General features: G+C 34.8%; 1 long non-coding RNA gene across 1 annotated transcript; it reads right to left on the bottom strand.

Annotated features, from left to right (window-relative positions):
- Positions 1-104: 104 nt before the first annotated feature.
- LOC140696576 (uncharacterized) lies at positions 105-21227 on the bottom strand. The gene is made up of 5 exons (XR_012073060.1): positions 21154-21227; positions 19722-19809; positions 3012-3044; positions 1810-1899; positions 105-385 (listed from the first exon to the last, which is right to left on the bottom strand). It is a non-coding gene; the product is annotated as an uncharacterized lncRNA (long non-coding RNA).
- Positions 21228-21231: the final 4 nt, after the last annotated feature.

Raw genomic sequence — 21231 nt, 5'->3', positions numbered from 1 at the left:
TTGAAAGGCATTTGGCAAAAAGATGTTCTAGACATCTTTATTGTATCTCTTCAAATGTTCTGAAAGTCAGCATTTATTTGTGAAAGTCAAATTCCGCAGGCCCATCCTGGGAAGACCGTGGATACAATTCCACGAGGGTTTATTGGGCTGCCATCAGGTACGGATATATACACATGAACACACCAAGACTCCGTCACTCGAGGATTTCAGTCTGGTGAGAGAGGCAAATGCGGCTGAATGTCACTTAGTATGGTGTGTGCTAGCAGAGGCACCTGTATATTCCAGAGCTGATCAAGATGCTAGAAGTGATCTCAGTCGACGGATGCATTAGCAAGTAGCAAAATGAAGTTGAGGCAGGAGAACATTTTCTAAAAGATTTTTTGCGCTACAAGGCAAAGAGAAAACATGTTTTACAAGACATAAGATATAGTTGGAAAAAGGCAATTTGATTGTGAGAGACATAAGAAGCAATCTTGAGGGGAAAATGGAGAAAGGAAATAAAATATAACACACACTCCCATGAAGGCAGAGAGGAGGAGCGTTGGAAAGAAGAGGGTTTAAAATGAAACACACACAAAAGAAGAAAAAAAATTGAATTTGGTTCAAATGCAGAACAGCTTTTAATCATTCCAAGCCAACTTCTCAAAATGTTATAAAAATCAACCACATTTAGAGCAATTAGAGCAATGGATGTCGCAGCCAGCATTTGGAGACTTATCAGCATCATTCATTCCTGAAGCACTGGACGCTTACTATGTTCCAATAATTCAATGCCAAATGAAATCGAGTCTGGAGCCAAGTGAGGCATTGACAATGCATATCAACTTAGAAATAATAATATCTTAACTCCTCCTATTTAGTGAGTCTATTCAATATGTAGAGCACTGGAGCAGGGGACAATATGGACAAACAATGTCACCGTGTTCAAGAAAACACAGCAAGTTACAGCTGGTCCTTGTTTCCAGCTGCCAGTAGTTCTGGAAAATCACGTCCTGATGAAAGATGCTACTGTGTAAAATCAAAACTAACTTTTTTTAAAAGAGACAGAGGGATAAAATAAGTCTTAGACAAATTCCAAGGCCTAAAGAAATACTTATCCCAACTAGTTCTTGGGGAAGAAAATCTGTCAAGAGTGGTTGGGCGCCAAGTGTCCAAATAACTGTGTGATGGTGACACGAGCTGAGTGTGGAGAGAGGTGAGTGTCACAAGCAGGAGGTATTCCAAAGGCATGTTATAGTAGAAAAAAAGCATAACAGGGTCATAGAATAAGCCTTGTCACAAATTAGGTGGCAAAGGCTGTTTGCCACGTGTACTTAATGCACAACTAGAAATCTACTTCTGTTTCTCTTTCCCTCTCAAGGCCATTATGAGTTTGATGTGGCACACAGGTGTTAAAGTACCTTAAAAATGTTAAACACCAGATAAATGGAAAGGTTTATTATTAAAAATTAAGCTTAACTGCATCGAGAAATGCCACCAATAGCCAGTCGGGCAGAAGGGCTGTCCTTAAGTACGTGGCCATGGGGAAATGAACCAAGGACAAAACATCACTCTTGAATGTGCTCACATATAAAGCCATTGCCACCAGCAGTGCTTTTATCAAAAAGGAGGAATAATCAGTCATTAGCAAACAATTTCAAATCACCGCAAGAGAATCATGTGACCTTGCTAAAGAGTCATTTTGCAACACTTTTAAATGTATTTTTTCCTGGTGGATGATTAAACAGGCTGTTAATCTCTTTTTGCTGTGAGTGATTGAAGGACACCGAGTCAAAATGACAATTTAGACAAGAGGAAATCTGCACTTACCGTTCAATATCACATGATATGTTAAATGATGATGTATACTCCAGTCCTTCTTGGCAGGATGTCATCCTCCTGCTGAGGAAGTCTCTCTGTCTATAGAAATAACATGTGCCTCTTTGTCTGGAGCTAGCACCAGCTCTGCATGAGGCAGAATCCTTCACCTCCGTTAGAACTAGAACCTGCCGTATCTCTGGGTTGGAAACCAATAAGCCCACCAAAATCGTCAGAGGTGGCTGGAAGGCTTTCCCTGCAGTTAAAGTCTTAAACATTTCACGTCCATTTAACAAGTATTCATTAATCATCTGCTCTCTTTGCTAAGTACCAGAGACCACATACCACACAAAGATAAACCTTAAAGAATTTACAGCTAATAGGGAGATAATTCATATATATCAGTATGTTAAGATAATATTTTGTATTAACCGTCCATCTGGTCAGTTTGACTTAAAATATCAATTACTTTGGAGAGAAATTCTCAAAGGAGAACAAAAGATACACAAAGTGAAATTCTTGATTCTTAAATAATATGATCCATTAAGTTATTAGACAAAATAAAGAAAAGAAAAGGAAAAAAAAAAGGAAAAGAAAGAGAAAAAAAGATCTATGACCTAATTTTTGTTATCTCCCAACCAAAACTAGACAAAGGATCTAGAGGCTGGGTAAGAAGATGTGGCCACTGACCACACAAACTCGTACCGAGTCAATAAGGACAATTCTCTGAGCTCTGCTCCAGGGACACAGTTAGTAACCAGCTTCAGAGAGCCAGAGAGAGAACCGCACATCTTCATACAGATTGCCTGTGACAAGGAGTCATCTTAGTTGTTCTTTTCCTTACCATTTAAGGAAGACTGCCAACCAATCACAGCATTTTAGTAGCTTTTTTTAATCACTCAGATTGCTCATACCCCTTCTCCTCACCTATCTTATCTTAGACAAAACCCGGGATAGAGGATGGAGCCCTGAACACCAAGAGAAATGGCAGTGACAGGAAGAAAGAAGTCCCCACAACTTGGGAAGATGGGATTTAGAGAGCAAACTAAAGATCTTCTACTGAGCTGAAGCAGTGGTAAAACCAATGCCCACTGAACACAAATGTTTTCTTAAGCGTGTTCTATGGAACATGAATATATTATAAGATAAATGGTCCTTATTATTAAAACATTCATTTCTTAGTTAAGCTTTCAAACAATTTATATTCTACATACCTCCTTGAATGTCTCAGCACCAAGCAATGTTCACTAGGGAAAAATGACAATTTTCCAAATTTAAATGATCATAGAATTCTTTTTCAGAAAACACACCAGTCTTGCAGTACACTAATGCTTAATGTAATGCAGTTTGCAAAACATGTATTCATCATCAAACATATCACACATGTACTGTGTGTTATAGGTATCTAAAATAATAAGCTAGAAAGCAGTGTGAGCCTTAACAGAGATGCAGATCAAATCATTCAAAGGAAACAAATCTCATTCCAACCAAGGCAGTCTGAGGAGGTTTCAAGAACCTGGCATTTATGCTGTGTCTGGAAAATCAGGCAGCTTTTGAACCTCTGGAGGAGTGTGGGGCAGAGAGAAGTGATGCTAGAATGAGGAAATAGCACAAGAAGAGGCACATCCATGGGAAGAGAGCCAGCAGGAGGAACAGTAAGTAGCTTGTCTTGGCTAGAGAATGGCAAACTCACACACAGCAACAGGGACATCAAGGAAGAAGAGTCTGGTTGGAACCAAATGTGGAGAGTCACGAGTCCTTCCAGAATAATAGTAAGAAGTTTGATTTTCACTCGGTAGAAAACCCACTCCAAGTTTATAAGCAAATTAGTAACTCCTTTAAACCTTAAACTTCATTTCATCAAATTAGCATATTAATGATAAAAATATTCTCATGTTGTGTTCATGTAATATAAAGTCAACTCTCCAGTTAAAACTGTGAAACAGAACAGAAGCCATTTTTAGCACTGCCCTTGGCTCCTGCTCTGTACAAACAGCCAGGGTTAGCTCTGGCTCTGTTCTCCAACCACATACTAATTTAGCCCCCTGCCACCTAAGAATTAAGCTACCATTATTACACTTCCCCATGAATATCTTCCATTTTCCTCACCTCTCTCTGATGATCTCCATGCACCTTTCTACTTTTCAATTATCCCACCTATTTAAATAAACTCCCATGACAGAAGACTGTCCAGCTAGGGCACTTTATTTAATAATTGCTGATATTTGTGTAATGCGTGCTGCTATGTGGCAGTTTTTTGCATACATTAATTTTATCCTTATAAGACCTCTATGAAGTGCACATTAATTATTTCCACTGTGCAGGTGAGGAAGGTAAAAAGTTTAAGTCCTCTGTACAGTATAACGTAGGGATTCCAACCCATACCTGCCAGATCATAAAGGCTGTGCACACTTTTAATACTCTGGGAACATTTTACTTCTGGGTGTCCGGAGACAATGTTGTTTAACCCTCAGTCATTCTAGTTAAATGTGGACTCTTAAAAAAAGAGACCAATGAACTTATTTACAAAACAGAAAGAGACTCAGACATAGAAAACAAACTTAGGGTTACCAAAAAGGAAAGGCAGGGGGCATGGATTAGGAGTTTGGGATTAGCAGATACAAACTACTGTGTATAAAATAAACAACAAGGTCCTACTGTACAGCACAGGGAACCATATTCAATCCTTGTAGTAGCTTATATGAAAAATAATAAGAAAAGGAATCACCATGCAGTACACCAGAAACTAATACAACATTGTAAATCGACTATACTTCAATTTAAAAAAAAAAAGCAACAACAATAAAGTTTAAAGGAGGTTAAGGATGTAAATTTAGCCTTGGAAAGTCCACAGGCCATCAAACATTGGCCTATTCCCTCCATGCAAAAGACCACTCTATTTAATAACTTTGGAATTAATTTAAAATCCACCCTATTGACCAATATCCACTGAAAAATATTACATGTTCCTTTTTTTGTCTAACAAATATTTATAACATACACCATATTGAAACAACAGAATAGTAACTGCAAGAGTGTTTTTCACAGTAACACTCAGCACATGTAATTTTTCTTAACAATTGTTTAACAGATTTTTTAATTCCTGACTTTATAAGGTGAGCACAATTTACTTAATAAGAAATTAGCCAAGTTTAAAACCTACCCACAATTTACTGGAATAAACTTACTAATAAATATGTGTTTATATGTCAAATTATTTTTTTTAATTTGAATTAGGCCTTCATAGAAAGACGTAAAGACAAAATAAATGAGTAAGTAATACTATGTAAAAGATGGGAAAGTATATAGTTTATGACAAAGAGAGATTAAATATAGAAAAGAAATAGTGTGATGCCAATTAAGTAGAGTGAAAATCCAGTTCTTTCTTATTGCACTTACTAGAAATGCAACAATGAGCAATGTAGTTAAACTCTGTACCTATTTCCTAGTCTACAAAAAGAGAAGATGATGATTTCTACTTTATATATAGTGGTTGAGAAGTTAAAACTAGTTAGTAAGTTTAACTTGTAAAGGATGGACAAATGCTTAGCATGCAGTACAAGCCACGTAAGTATTGTCTACTATCATCACTGAAGGACCTGAAAATGAGGGCTGTGACTATTTAGCATATTGCTTGAAAATAAAATACTAAAGTGTGAATGCTAAAATATCAAACGTGCAAAATCCACAGTCAGTGAAAAAATTTGCAAATGTGGCTGGCCATTTATGGTAATAAAAGACACTATGGTAATAAATAGAAAATCAGCAGAGCCCTTCCTCTTTTCCGTGGATACATAGTAGAATTCTATTTCTCAGCCTTACTACAGTTAGGTGAAGCCAGGTGACTGTGTTCTGGCCAATGGAATAGGAACAAGAGATTTGTATTCCATTTCCAAATGTAAAATGTCAAACTCACAAAACTCTCAATGCTCCTTCTCATTCTTCATATCCTGGACAGATGCCAAAGGATTCAGTGGAAGATTTCATAGGCATTGCAGAGCTAGAAGCTAGAGGAAGCCTGAATCCCATAATGACTATGGACTGTACAGCCCCCATTCCTTAACCTGGCATCCAAAACGCTGTATTATAAAACAGGAGCATTGATTGTTTCAAGCCACTTAGATATTGAAGTTGTTTTCTGAAAGAGTTTGCCTACTGTAACGGATACTGTAACAAAAAATTATTCAAACAGGATTTAGGACACCTGTGTCCAAACTGTACTGCTAATCTTTACCAGGTGTGTGACTTCGGGTAATTTATTTAAACTCTTTATTTTTTCTTTTCTTTGTTGTAAAACGCCCGTCATAAAAGTTATAAGAATTAGAGACTATAGTTATAGAGCTTGGAAAAGTAGGGACCCTCCAAATGATAGTTAAATCTAGATTTAACAATACCCTAGTCAATATTTACATAGCACTGAAATATCTATAGTACATAGAAAAATCGGTTAAATCAGACTTTTAATAATAATACATCTATTTAGTTGGAAGAAGGTTTTACTTTTCAGTAGTATGTGTTGATTTCACATAGAGGCAGCGTCTTCATTTACATGGTATCAACATTCTGAAGAAAAGATCGGGTTTTATTTTCTGCCTGCTGTCTCTGCACCAATTTATCCAATCTCTTCTCTAATAGAGTAGCCTGTATTTAATATGCACAAAAACTGCACGTCATTAATTCTCTAAGTCTCTCCTAAATCAATCCTCTGGGTATAGACTAGAATCTTAATGTAGTTTTGGTAATTGGGAATTTCATCTAATTTATTAAACAGAGAGAGGTATGACACAGGAAAAATGTGTATTAACTGTTAAGATGAATATTTTTATTTCTTTAAAGAATATGTTTTTTTCAAAACCATTATAAATAAATACCTACTTAAGGAAGACTATACATAGTAGTTTAATTCATAGAGAAATTCTACATATGATTATACTTTTTATGCATGCATACATTCTATAGTTAGTTTTCATCTATTTTTTAGAGTCAGCTAGACAGTGGTTAAAAACAAGTTTACTTTTTTATCTTAAGCTCTTTTATTGAGAAACAAAATATGCAACCAGAAAAAATGCATTAAACATTGATGTCAAGCTTAGCAGTTTGCTATTAAATAAGATAGTGTGCAACTATTTCATAGACCAAGAAATACAACAGTGCCAGTACCTCAGAGCCCTCTGTGAAAACTCCTCCCTCTCCCCCAGATGAAATCACTGTCTTGACTTTTGTGGTAATGGATTCCTCACTTTCATTTTACTCTTACCACCAAACTAAGCGTCTTTAAGTACCATAGTTTAATTTTTTTATAGACTTTTGAAGGTTCTGTAATGGAATCATCACTATTATGTTCTTCTGATTTTCTTCTTTAACCCAACAATATGTTTATACGATGCATCCACGTTAACGCATATGGACATACTTCATGCATTTTCATTGCTGAAGATGTCACATTTTTTATATCTGTTTTACTACTGATGACCATTTGTGTTGTTTCAGTTTGTGGCTGTAACTGTTGTGTTGCCATTAACATTTCGTACGTGTCTCCTTGTGGCCATGTGTATACCTCCTATACCTAGAAGTAGACTTGTTGGCTCAGAAGTCTATCATTTACATTCCTACCAAGCACCAATGACTTGCCTCTTTACCAACACACGGTATTGTCAATCTTTTTAATTTGGCAGTGTGGTTAGTGTGTTGTGTTATCTTTTTGTGGTTTTAATTATCACTTGCCTCATTATTAATGACATGGATCACATTTTTTCATGTTTATTAACAATATAGATTTCCTCATTTGTGAAGCACCTATTCAAATTTTTGCTCCTTTTCAACTGGTTGGCTTATCTTTCTCTTTATATATTTGTGTCAGTGCAACGTTTATTTTGGATACAGTCTTTTGATCATGTACATGTTGCAATTGTTTTTCTCATTCTATGTCTTATATTTTCATTCTTCTATGTTTCATTTGATCAGCAGAATTCCCTGATTTTAATATATAACTTATCAACCTTTCTTTGTATGGCTATTACTTTCTGAGATCTATTTAAGATGTCTTTTTTAACTTGAAAGTATAAGATTATTCTCTTATATAATCTGGAAGCTTTGTAGCAAAATGCTTTTTAAATTTAGATCCATGATACACTTGAAGTTAATGTATTAATATGATATGATGGATATCCAATTGAAAAGAACTGTCCTATTGCCACTGCTCTGCAGTGCCACCTTTGTCATAAATCAGGTGTCTACAAATGATGTGCTTCTGGACTGTATAACTATTCACTTGTCTCTTTTCAATTCTTGTTCTAATACCACATTTTCTTGATCACTATTTCTTTAAAATAATTCTTGATATAAAGAGAAACTCCCATGTTCTTCTTTTTAGAGGTTTTTGCTATTTTTGGCCTGTTGTTTTCCTGTAAACTTGAGAATCAACTTGTTAAGTTCTATGCCATTCCCAGATAAAAAGCATGCTTATGTTTTAAATTGGACTACGGCAAATCTCTACATGGTTTTGTAGAGAATTGTGATCTTTATAATATTGAAGCATCTAATCAATGAACATATGCTATGGACAGAATCATATCCTCAAAATTCCTATATTGAAGCCCTAACCTCTAATGTGATCATATTTGAAGACAGAATCTTTAGGAGGTAATTAAGGTTAAGTGAAGTCATTAGAGGGGAGCCCTAAATCAGTAGGAGAGACCTTGTAAGAAGGAGAGAGAGCTCTCTGTCTCCACATACATGCACTGAAGAAAGGCCATGTGAAGACACTGTGAAAAGGAGGCCACAAATAAACCAAGAGCAGAGGCTTCAGAATGAAACCTACCTTATTGGTCCCTTGATCTTGGACTCCCCAGCGCCTAGAGCTGTGAAAAAAATTTTTTCTATTGTTTAAGCCCCCTCCCAGTCAATAATGTTTTTGTTATGGCAGCCTAAGCTGACTAATATGGATTTTGGTATCAGAATTGAGATGCTGCTGTGACAAATACCTAAAAATGTGGAAGTAGCTTTGGAACTGGGTAATGGGTAGCAGCTGGAGGAGCTTTAAGGTATATGCTAGTAATATGGACGTTAAAAAATCCATTCTGATGACATCTTAAATGGAAATGAAAATGTGTTATTGGAAACTGGAGGAAAGGTGATACTTTGTTATGAAGTGGCAAAAAACTTGGATAAATTGTGACTGTGTTCTGCAATTTTGTGGAAATCGTCAGCAATGAAAACAATGGGTATTTAGCTGAGGAGAGTTCTAAGCAGAGTGTTGAAGGAGCAGTATGGTTTTTCATGACTGCTTATAGTAAAAGGCAAGAAGAGAGAGAGTAATTGAAGAATACATTGTTAAACAGAAAGGAATCAGAACTTGAAGATTTGAAAAATTCTCAGCCTATCTGTATTACAAAAAATGAGAAAGCATGTTCTGAGGGCAATATTAAAGGTGTGGCTCGACGATCACTCAATAAAGAACTTATGGGATTATATGAGCAGAAACACTGCCAGTTTGATTGAAGAGGGTGGAGATGGGAGGACATGAAGGAAAACTCTTAAACTTGTTAGATTTGACAGGACTAGCTGATAGAGCTATTTGTGAAGTATGCATTCTTCAAGAAGAGGGGAAAATGACCCCAGAGGTGATTCAGATACCACCAGGGCTACCTCCTCAGATTCAACCGACCAGATGACCTCTTCCTGGAGTCTTGGGATCACCCAGCAGAGTCAGGGGTTTCTATTTCCAGATCTATAATATCTTTATCTTATTGTAAATAACCTATGTAGTGAAATTTTATTTCTTATTTATTGCTGGAATTATAGAAGTGGAATTTTATGTTGATTTTGTATCCAGCAAATCTGACAAAACTTCTTATAAATTATAGCAATTTATCTGAGGCTGTTTTATATTTCATACCCAAATAATTTTATCTTCTTATAATAGCAACTAGTTTCATTTTTCTTTCATTTCTTTTTATGGCTTTACCATTCTGACAAAGGTTTCCAGTACAATTTTGAAAAATAAGTAGTGACAGAGCTTTTGTTTCTGCTTTTTTAAAAATAAGACTTCAACATTTCATCAGGTATCATGTTTGCTTTGTTGTTTTTTTTTTTACAAAAACATATATCAAATCTCTTTGTATTTTTAAACAATTTTATTTAGCTATAATTCACCTACTATATAGTTTACACATTTAACATGTAAAATTTGGTGTTTTATAGTATGTTCATAGAGTTGAGAAACCATCCAAATAATCTAATTTTACACCATTTTAGGCTTCCGCAAAGCAACCTCATACCCATGAGCATTCATTTCCCCTCTCACCCTAAGCAACCGTACATCTAAATTCTATCACTGTAGATTTGCTTATTCTGGACATTTCTTAGAACCATACAATATTCTGTTTTTTATGATTGGCTTTTTCACTTAACATAATGTTTTCAATGTTCATCTATTTTGTAGAAAATATCGCTACTTCATTCTTTTCTTTTACTGCTGAATAATATTCAGTTTTATGGATAGACCAGATTTACTTATCCATTCATCAAGGTAGGCATTTGGGTTGATCCCACTCTGGCTATTTTTAACTTTATTGGTATGAATATTTGTGTACAAGTTATTTGTAAAGATAAAGGTTTTTATTTTTCTTGGGTTAGGTACCCATATTATTTGACGCCATAGTTTGGGCATCAAATAATAGCTCTATAATTTTGAAGAACTGCCAAACTATATTCTCAAGAAGTTGTACCTGTTTGCATTTCCTCCAGTATTCTATGAGTGTTCAAATTTTTCTACATCCTCACCAATACTTGCTATTCTCTGTCTTTTGTTCTATTAGCATCCTAGAAATTGTGAAATAGTGTATCATCATGGTCTTGATACACAGTTTCCTAATGACTAGTGATTTTGAGCATCGATTCATGTATTTACTGTATATTTGTATATCTTTGTTGGAGAAATGCAGATACTTTACATGCAGTATCACATTTTTGGTTAAAGAAGTATACACATCTTTACTTTGGTTGTGTTTGTTCCTAAGTGGTTTTTTGTTTGTTTGTTTTGATGCTGTTTTAAATATAATTATTTTCATTTTGTATTGTTTATTTTAGTGTATAGATATATGATTGATTTTTATATATTGATCTTATATCCTGCAATCTTGTTAAATTTATTTATTAGTTCTAACAGGTAGGATTTTCTACTTATAAAATGATGTTATCTGCAGTACAGAGTTTGCTTCTATTTTTTCCTATTTGAAATTATCTTATTTTGTTTACTTGCCATACTTTTCTCTTTAGATCCTCCAGTACAATGTTAAAAAAATTAGTGAAACTGAACATCCTTGTCTTCCTCTCAATAATATTGGAAAAGCATTTACTCCACAATTTAAGCATAATGTATTACCTAGTGTTTTCATAGATGCCTTTTGTTAGGCTAAGTTCTCTTCTATTTCTAGTTCATGGATTATGTTTGTTATGAAGAGGCGCTGAATTTTGTCAGATTATTTTTCTTTGTCTGTTCAGATGATCCCGTGGTTTTTGTCCTTTAATTTATTAATACGGAATTACATTAATTGATTTTTGGCTGCATCCCTGGAATATGTCCCACTTGGTCATGGTATGAAAATATATATATTTTGTGTGTGTGTGTATATATATGTGTATAATATATATATAAATATATACATATAAATATATATATTATCCCTAGAAATACTTTTTGTTTTAAAGTCAATTTTGTCTGAAGTCAGTATTAGACACTCCAGCTTTCTTATGGTTGTTGTTTGCATGATATTCTTTTTTCAATGTTTTTCACCACCTAGTTGGATCTTTGAATCTAAGTGTGTCTCTTATATAAAGCACATAACTGTATTTTGATTTTTTAATTCAGTCTAGCAATCTAGTCACTTTGGATTATTTCATAAGTTCCCTTTTACTGTTTTTTTTTAAATTGGTATTGACACATAGTCAGTTTACAATGTTGTGTCAATTTCTGGTGTACAGCATAATGCTTCAGTCATATAGGAGCATACTTATATTCATTTTCATATTCTTTTTCACATAAGTTACTACAAGATATTGAATATAGTCCTGTGGGCTATACAGTATGAACTTGTTGTTTATCTATTTTATATATATTAGTTAGTATCTGCAAATCTTGAACGCCCAATTTACCCTTTTCCACCCCTCTTTGGCCCCTGGTAACCATAAGTTTTTTTCTATGTCTGTGAGTCTGTTTCTGTTGTGTAAATAAGTTTGGGTTTTTTTCAGATTCCACATATAAGTGATATCATATGGTATTTTTCTTTCTCTTCCTGGCTTACTTAACTTAGAATGAGAATCTCTAGGTCCATCCATGTTACTGCAAATGGCATTATTTTATTACTTACTGTTATTAGTGATATTATTAAATTTACGTCTGCTAGTTTTCTTTTACTTTTCTATATGCTTATCTCTTTTTGTTCTTCTGTTCCTTTTTTACTGTTTTCTTTTTTATTCAGTGAATATCTTCCAGTATAACATTTTAATTCTTTTAATGATTTTAAACTTTATTTTCAGTTATTTTCTTAGTAGTTGCTCTAGGGCTTACAATATACATCTTAATTATCAAAATCTACTTCAGTTTTATGAAATCTTAATTTCATGAGATAACTTTTAATCCTACAAAACTCTATTCCTTCCCTTTTTTTGTGCTACACTATTCAACATTTTTCGACTATGCTGTTTCTATCAAGTTTTTTCCTTTGGTAGAAGAACATATTGGTAAACTTCACTGTATTTTATTTTAATCAGGATGGATATTAAATTTTACCAAGCACTTTTTCTACATCTACTTAAATGATGATATAATTTTATCCTTTATTCAATTAATATAGTCAATTATCTTGCTATATATTCCTTTGCTAAATCAATCTTGCATTTCTAGAATAAATCTACATTAATTATGATGTATTATTCTTTTTATATAATGTTGGAATCAGTCAAGTAGTAATATTTAGCTCAAGATTTTGTATCTACATTTGTAAGTGAATTTGGTTGAATGATTCTTGTCATATTTTAATATTAAATTCATGTTAACACCAAGTCAAGGTTTTTTTTTTTAACAGTTTCTTAAAGTATATTTATGAGCATAGTGTTATTCCTTTTTAAATCTTTGAAAGAATTCTCTAGTGCTTAAAACTATTTTTAAATAACATATTTAGTGGTTTTTAATAGTTTGCTACTCCTTCATGCATCCATTTCAGTTGTATATTTCTAGGAATAGGACCATTTTACATAAGTTTTCAAATTTACCTTTCACATTTTAAAAATGTCTTAGTATAATGCTTTTTTCTTAATAAAATAAGAAAATATATTGTAGTAAAACAGACCTGAGTCGAAATCTGGTTCTAGGCACCTATCAGTTATGAGAACTTGGAAAATTCAATTTATTTGTCTTGCCCTCAATTTCCTAATCATTAATGTGTAGATATTTAATAGTACCTACCACATATCTGATGGAATGTTATCTATCTAAAGGATCCCTGATGGTATAGATTATCTAAAACTTTAGATAAAAATGTATAAATAATTCTTGAGCTGGAAGGAAAGTCAGAAAAATCCTCATTCTCACACATCTGGAATACAGAGATAGCTTTGATCTGCAGGCATCTTTGAATAACTGGTGGTTTGGAAACTGGGCAAAGTCTGAGACCTAGAAGTTTAAAAACTCAGGTCACAGATCCCATAAAAATCCAGGTTTCCCCAAAAACAATACTATTGATAGAATCCTAGGAAGAAATCACGCTACATAGAGAAAGCTTATGGAAATACATATCTTTCTCAGTTTAGATCCTGGGAAAGGTAGGAAAAAAAGGTTCCTCTAAGAAGGCTTAACTCTAAGCCAGCAATCATTGAATTGGGGTAGAATTCAGATGATTTTTGTGTCTCAGAAAAGGAAAAAAAACTTAAAGTCATAATTTGTATTTAAAGTTGTTCTGAATTATCAGTGTACCAGTTATCTGGAAGAAACAAATACAAAACCTTTTTGTAGGGGAAGACTTTCAAGGCCTAAATTAGACTTTCAGGCCTAAATGATTTTATACAGAGAAAATTCTAAAGATCATAAATTTACACACACACACACACACCCCAACACACACACACCCACACACAACATCTGAGGAAATAAAACCATGATCAAGAGTCAGCAGACAAAGCAAACTACAGAATCAGAACCACAGACTGCAGAGACTACAAAAGCCAGAACTTAGTAGAACCATCTAATATTGAATATAAAATTTATTACATACTTAAAGGATTAAAACACTATACAAGGGAGCCAGAATCATGCTATAATTTTGGTGGGCCACTAGGCACTTACTTTTGCCTTTGAAGTCTCTCTTCTCTGTGTGTGTGTGTGTGTGTGTGTGCGCGCATATATAAACACATATTCATATATAAATTTATACTTTATGACTGTGCTATATAAAGGCAAATTTATTAATATTTTATATCAAAACATTTTATTTGACCTAAAAGCATTTCTTTTTCCTTCTGATTTTAAAATAAAGTGAAGAATCTTCGTAAGTCTCTAAAAGCATTCGTAAGTCTTAGACACTCTACCTACTGTGTCTAATGGATAATCTGGCTCTGGAGGAAGCAACAGGAACCTGTCAACAGCCAGATTTGGAAAAGAACAGAACAGGACATATAGATTTTAAAAATGTTCAATTACAAATATTAAAATCCCAATTGATGGGTTAACAGTAAATTAGAAGCAACTGAAGAAACAATCACTATAGTCAACCAAGAGGAAGATTTTTTTTAACACCTAAAATGCAGCAGAAGGTGGGGGGGTGCAGTAGAAAGAAAATGTGAGTAGGAAATTATAAGACACAGAGGAACGAGTGAGAATATCTAACCTAACATCTAAACAAGTTTCCAAAGAGTGGATTAGAGGGGCTAGGGCTAGACAATGGCTGGGAAGTCTTCAGAATTAATTAAATGATTTAACCCCTATATTGAGGAATTTCAATGGATCCTTCAGAGGTACCAGTAGACTTCAATTAAGATAGACACAATGGCAAGCTGAATTATTTAAAATTTAAAAAATGACTAATTAGGGGAGGGGAATAGCTCAGTGGTAGAGCACATGCTTAGCATACACGAGGTCCTGGGTTCAATCCCCAGTACCTCCATTAAATAAATAAATAAACCTAATTACCTCTCCCTCCCAAGAATTTTTAAAAAATTAAAATTTAAAAAAGAAGTAATGAAAAATTGAAAACAAAGTATGTTCTTATTATTCTCAGGGTCACGAAACTGATGCACAAGTGGCCAGAACTAAAAATGCAATTTGATAATCTGTTGGTCAAGTAAATAAAGAATCCATTATATTTAGAATTAAAGATTCAACATGGCACAATTTATTGAATAATTACTTATTGATAATAAGCAGGAGCCACATGTAACCTAAGAAGGTACTGACCACAGACTTTAGAGAAAGTGAGACATTTTAACTATGATTTATTTGTATGAAAATTGAGATGATCTATTTTGCCAGGTTGTCCTGTCTATCAAAATTTCGGTGTTTAGCGTGGGCTTGAGTCATGTTATTTTTCTCGGAAGAAGTAGTTTCAATATATTTTTGTTTGTTGCTTATCTGGAATGGTGCAAAGCTCTGCTTTGCTTACAGCATCTCTTCAGATTTACTGAAAGCCTCTGAGAAAACTGCCTGCCCTTTATTCTGGAATTAATACTTTGTTGTTATTCTTAGCAGAGAGCATCTGCCTTGCATCTCTGCATTCCTTGGCCTTTTGTCAATTACTAAGCTTCAAAGAGCCATATTTTCTTGTCGAAAATTGATAATTTCTTTCAAAGTTGAAAGTTTTCAGAGAATCCCCTGCCTTTCAGCATGTTCTTACCTATTTGCAGGATTTTAAATCTGGAAGAGACCACAGAAATAATTTAGTTTATCCTTCTTATTTTACATCTGATAAATATGAACGATGAGGCCATTTCTTCAAGGTGACAGTGTTTCAAGGGCATGCCCAAGCTTAAAACACATTTTCTTATTTCCCATTTAATAATATTTCTACTGTATCTTTTTCCTGGCCTATTTGTAGTCAGCAGTCACTTATTTTGTCCTTAGAACTGTGCTGTGTAATATGATGGGACACAAAAGAAAAGAGATAGATGTATAGGTAAGTAGGCAGGTAGGTAGAGAGAGACAGAGAGAGAGAGATAGTTAGATATGAAAATGACAGATGATTCTTTGATTTGGAAATCCTAAAAAGCTTTGTGCCTAAAAAAATCTTTAAAAACAGACTTTAAATATTTATCCTTTAAAATATAGTGGTTCATGCTCAAAAACAACCTAATATTCTATAGGACTGAAACATTAATAAGTTTATTCAACTTTGTTCTCTAAAGTATATTTAGAAAATCAGTTTCTTTGACTTCTCTTGCTCATGAGAGGAAGTAGGGCTATGAAGAATTTTATGCCTTTTTCTTATTTCTTAACATTCAAATGCAGCTACTGTCCAAACTACAGACAAGCACCTTGCATTTCTGTATATATGCCTCATTCAGTAGATATTAAGCTCTTACAAATCAACAAAGAAATTTAATATGATCTCCATTCTTTCAAGTGACTACTGTAAGTCTAAACACATGCTTTGGAAGTTTGAAGTCATCGATTTCCCTTTGTCCCTTGTTGACAGAAAATTCTTATTCACCTTTGAGTTAAAATTTTCTGATTTTTTTGTTTTTTACTTCACTTGAATTTATCTTCATAAGAATTGTCTTGGATGTCCTCTCAGTGTCATGGTGGCAAGTAATAACCTCCAAGAGGACATAGAATCTGTGTTTGAATGATTTTTGTGGATGGCCCCAATGAATCCATATTTTTATCTATTCTATTCTTCAGTAGAAATTTATGAAACACCCACTCTCTGCCAGGTATGCTGCTGAACATTAAGAATAAAACATTAAATAAGACAAAAATGGTCTCTGTCCTCTTGGATCATAGAGGGGGAAATAAATAGCAAGCAAGTAACACATAGAACAAACTGAACCATAATCATGAATGTGATAAGGTATTGAGTATTGTGATGGAGAATAGGAGCATGGTGTCCTTGCTAGGACAGTGCCATTACCTGAGGTCCAAGTGAAGAGAAGAAGCCAGCCACATCAGAGCCTGCAAGGGAGAGCCCAGCAGAAGTGGTGGCAACACCACAAGACCTGGGTGAGGGGTAAGCTTTGTGATCAAGGAACTGAGAGAAGGCTAGATCACGCTGGCCTTTGTGAGCCATAGTAAGTGTGTCAGATTTATTCTGCTACGGTGGGAAACCTCTAAAGTGTTTTTGTTGTAGTTATTTTTTATTGAAGTAGAGTTGATTTACAAAGTTGTCTTAGTTTCTGGTGCACAGCATAGTGATTCAGTTATATATATTCTTTTTCATATTCTTACATGTTCATTATAGGTTATTACATTATAGGTTCATTATATTATAGATTATACCTCATTATATTACATATACATTATATTTCATTATACATTATTACAAGCTGTTGAATATAGTTCCCTGTGCTATACAGTAGGACCTTGTTGTTCATTTATTTTGTATATAGTATTTTGTATCTGCTAATCCCAAACTTGTAATCTGTCCCTCCTTCTTCCCCTTTAGTAACCATAAATTTGTTCTTTATGCCTATGAATCTGTTTTTGTTTTGTAAATAAGTTCGTTTGTCTCATTTTTTAAAAATTCCACATATAACTGATATAAAATGGTATTTTTCCTTTTCTTTCTGGCTTACTTCACTTAATGTGATGATCTCCAGGTCCATCCTTGTTGCAGCAAAAGACATTATTTCATAGTTTTTTATGGCTGAGTAATATTCCACTGTGTGTGTGTCTCTGTGTGTGTGTGTACTGCAGCTTCTTTATCCAGTCATCTGTTGATGGATGTTTAGGTTGCTTCCATGTCTTAGCTATTGTAAACAGTGCTGCTGTAAACATTGGGGTGCATGTATCTTTTTGAATTAGAGTTTCCTACAGATAGATGCCCAGGAGTGGGATTCCTGGATCATATGATAACTATTTTTAGTTTCTTAAGGAATCTCCAAGTAGGTGAGTGACAGTGAGATTTATGTTTAAATCACTCAAGCTTGCTGCTCCTTGGAGAGTGGATAAGAGAAGGCAGCAGGTAAGCAGGGAGATGACTTAGGAGGTTGTGGGAGCAGCCTCAGTGAGGGATGGAAGGGATGGTGGTAGCTTCAACTAGGTGTGGAGCTTTAGGAAAAATATTTTATGTCTCTGTATGGTTGGGACTTTCTGAGCAAATTTTACTAAAACTTGGGAACTGGCTTTGAAAAAAACAGGTTTTAATTATATTAAATTATAATTGATTATGTACTGATAGACAATCCAGAAAGATTTACCCGCTCAGAGGTGTGATTTACTTTGTAAGAGGAGGGGCGAATGAGGCCCTGGGGCCATGGAGATAACCCTATGCTATAATGTTGGATATGCTCGTCTTATCTTTGCCCTATCAGTATATATTTATATTCCGAGGAGTAAGAACCAAGGATCCTTCCCAGGTTGAATTTGTTTATACAAGGAAACAAAAGGTTTCTCTCCATTTTTATCTCATAGGAGAAGAGTCAGATGGCTTTATCATTCTTATATAACCATCCAGATTCATATATTCAGGATTCTTCACTTACTCTAAAGATCCTGTAGACATCCAGCTCTTCAAGAATTGGGGTAAATGAGATACAGTGAAGTCATTTCTATAAATAAGTAACAGCTAACCTGTGCATATTCCAGGAAAGCTCATGTTTTCATTCAGGATGATATTGATAAATATAGATATTGAGAACTTAACACTAGGTTAGTAGAGATAAAGAAAAGTAGATGGACTTAAAATATATTTTGAAGTTATAGATTTACTTTCTGATGATTAAATGAGGGTTGGAGAAGGAAAGGGAAGAGTCAAGGATGGCTCCAAGTTTTATTTAAGGAACTGAGTGAAGAGGTGTCAGCCGAGGGAGGCTGGAGAGGGATCCAAGGAGGTGAGCTGCTCAACTGGAAGAAGGTGTGAGGAGCCAACATGGAGCAAAACAGCACTTTATTGCAGCACAAGGGGTGGCATGCGTGCTCACGTGTACGCACTTGTCCTTTTATTATGCCCACACATGCATATTGTTCATAATGCTTACTCATGCTACTAGCACATGCCTACATTTACTTCTTACCTCATATATATGCAAGTTATTGTGAACTTTGACCTCGGTCCCATGACCTACTCACTTAAGACTGCCGGCAAGAGTGGTGTTATTTATTGAGACGAGGCAGACTAAGTAGGACCAGGATGTTGGCTAAGCAACGAAATTCTATTTTGGCCAATTTAAATCTGAGATATGTAGAAGGCATACAAAGATCTGTAAAATTATGTAGTTGTACATACATATCTATGATTAGGAAAAATAATATGTTGTAGTTTTAAGAAAACTTGAAATCACACAGTCACACTTCTTTCTGACAAAAGTCTAGTTATTCACAAGCAGGGTATAATTCCTGAAAGAGATACAGTTGAGTGACTACTTCACTAGCTTAATGTGACCAAAGAGATCTGAAACAATAAACAGAATTCCACAGACTAGCCCACAAAGCAGTCTTTTAGCTTTGAAGCTGCTGAATTAGAAACTAGTTAACATCTTGATCAACTCTATAATTCTGTAATTCTTATTAGTTTTATGAATTTCTCATTACTGAACGCATGTTGGTGATTCCAGTTGCAACTATATCTATAATTTTCCTATAAGATTGGACCCAACTCATTAGACTTTCTTCTTAACAGGAGATAATAGAACCAGATCTTGCAAAAATCACAAGTTGTGGTTAACTACTACTTCAAAAAAAAAAAAAGCCTAAAATTCACTGTTTTTAAATTACTTACAATCATCAGAAGTCTACTGGCATAGCTTGGTAGTTTGTATTTGATTTCTTGTGTAGCTGCAGTCAGATCTTTTTTGGGCTGGAGTCATCTGAAGATAAATTCAATCACATGTTCAGTGCCTGGGCTGAGATGGTGTGATATTGTGATGTATAAGAAGGAATATATATTTGGTTTTTGTTCCTGTTTCTGGCAAGAGCTTCTAAAACCCTTAGAATTTCCTGTGTGAGGAGAGCAATCAAAGTGTCTTTGTTATGTTAATGATGTGACTTTTGGAAAGCACCTAAGGATGGGGGCTGATTGCCCCCAGAATGAACCATGTGTTTAGAGGATTGAAACTTTCATTCCCACCCCAGACTCTGGGGAGGGGAGAAGGACTGGAGGTTGAATCAATCACCAAAGGTCAATGATTTAATCAAACATATCTTTGTAGTGGAGCCTCCACAAAAACCCAAAAGGCCTGGGTTTGGAGAGCTTCCAGGTTGGTGAACACATTGAGATGTGGGGAGAGTGGTGCACTTAGAGAACGTGGAAGTTCCTTGCCTTTTCCCCATCTTTGCCCCATACTTCTCTCCTTGTTCCTGAGTTAGCCTTTTGTAATAAACCAATAATCGAGTAACTAAAATGTCTCTGAGTTCTGTGAGCAGTCTAGTAAATTAATCAAACCCAGGGAGATGATCTTTGGAAGCTCCACTATCAGAAGCACAGGTGAGAATCTGAGCTTGCAATTAGCATCTGATGTTAGGAGAAAGACAGTCCTGTAGGACTGATTCCCTTAACTTGTGGGGTCTGTCTCCAGGTAGAGAGGGTCAAAACTGAGTTGAACTGTGTTCCATTTTTTCCACATCCTCACTAAAACTTGTGCTTGTCTTCCTTTTTGATTATAGCCATCCTACTGGATTTGTGCTTTTGATTTGTATTTTCCTAATAATTAGTGATGCTGAGTATCCTTTCCTGTCCTTATTGTTCTTATTGTCACCTTCTTTGGAGGAATAAATGTCTAGTCAAATCCTTTACTCATTTTCTTAATTTGATTATATATCTTTTTATTAAGTTGTAACAGTTTCTTTTATAGTCTGGATACAAGTCACGGATCAGCTATATGATCTGAAACATATTCTCCCATCTTTGGATTGTTTTCACTGTCTTAGTGGTTTAGTTTGTACCACACACACACATAAAATGGATGCAGTCCAAATTACCTATTTTTTCTATTAACACTTTTGCTTTCGGTGTCATATCTAAGTACACTATTTGATTTTTTAATTAGCCTTGTTGAAAATTGATATAAATCACTGCCATCTTAATTCACTTGCATTGAGTGGCTCTCCTCACTTACAACGGCAAATGCTGTAGACTTCCCCAGACCTTTAGCTGGACCTGCCATGTGTTTTCTCTAAAACAAGTCCAAAGTCCTTAATAGAGCTGGGCTCACCTTAATCCCTTTCCCTCTGCTGAGTTGAGAGGTATAGGCACTTTGTGAAAGTATTTTTGCTAAAAAAAAAAAAAAAAA

This window comes from Vicugna pacos, chromosome 5, assembly GCF_048564905.1.
Source record: "Vicugna pacos chromosome 5, VicPac4, whole genome shotgun sequence".
NCBI lineage: Eukaryota > Metazoa > Chordata > Mammalia > Artiodactyla > Camelidae > Vicugna > Vicugna pacos.
The sequence above is the reverse complement of the archived record's forward strand: the minus strand, read 5'-3'. Positions and strand labels throughout refer to the sequence as shown.